This window comes from Terrapene carolina, unplaced genomic scaffold, assembly GCF_002925995.2.
Source record: "Terrapene carolina triunguis isolate 2854851 unplaced genomic scaffold, T_m_triunguis-2.0 Scaffold517, whole genome shotgun sequence".
Lineage (NCBI taxonomy): Eukaryota > Metazoa > Chordata > Testudines > Emydidae > Terrapene > Terrapene triunguis.
The window spans coordinates 1,372,413-1,372,923 of NW_020664868.1; the positions used below are offsets into that span (position 1 = coordinate 1,372,413).

General features: G+C 63.0%; 1 protein-coding gene across 1 annotated transcript in view; it reads left to right on the plus strand.

Moving 5' to 3' along the window:
* Positions 1 to 511, plus strand: part of SPRED3 (sprouty related EVH1 domain containing 3) — a 14,713-nt gene that overhangs the window by 7,978 nt on the left and 6,224 nt on the right. The window lies entirely within an intron of this gene.

Below are 511 nucleotides of genomic sequence, written 5' to 3' on the forward strand. Positions count from 1 at the left end.
CATTGGACTAGGATGTTGCAGTAAAGGGGGCCGGCTGGGAGGACTGGGGATCAGATGGGAGGTGGGTGGGAGAGGGGGGCCAGAATTCAGCTGGGGTGGATTGGGATCAGTTGGGGGAGGGCAGGCAGGGTGGGAGGTTGAGGATTGAGGGGGGGTGCAGACTGGGGAGAGGGGTGGGGATCAGCTGGGGGTGCAGATGGGAGAGAGGGGCTGGGGATCAGTTGGGGGGCACATGGGAGACTGGGGATGTCACAGAGGGATGGGGATCGGCTGGGGGGGAAGGGAAGGGGGAATGGTCTCAGGCTGTGAATAGGCCGCTTGAGGTGGGATGATGTCCCTGGCATGCAGTGCCCGTGTGACAGATGGTGTGCAGCGCCCATGTGATGGGTGCTCGTGAGACAGGCCATGCGACGGATGGCACGCAGTGCCCGTGTGACAGATGGTGTGTAACGCCTGTGCAATGGGTGCTCAGGAGACAGGCCATGCGACGGATGGCATGCAGTGCCCGTGA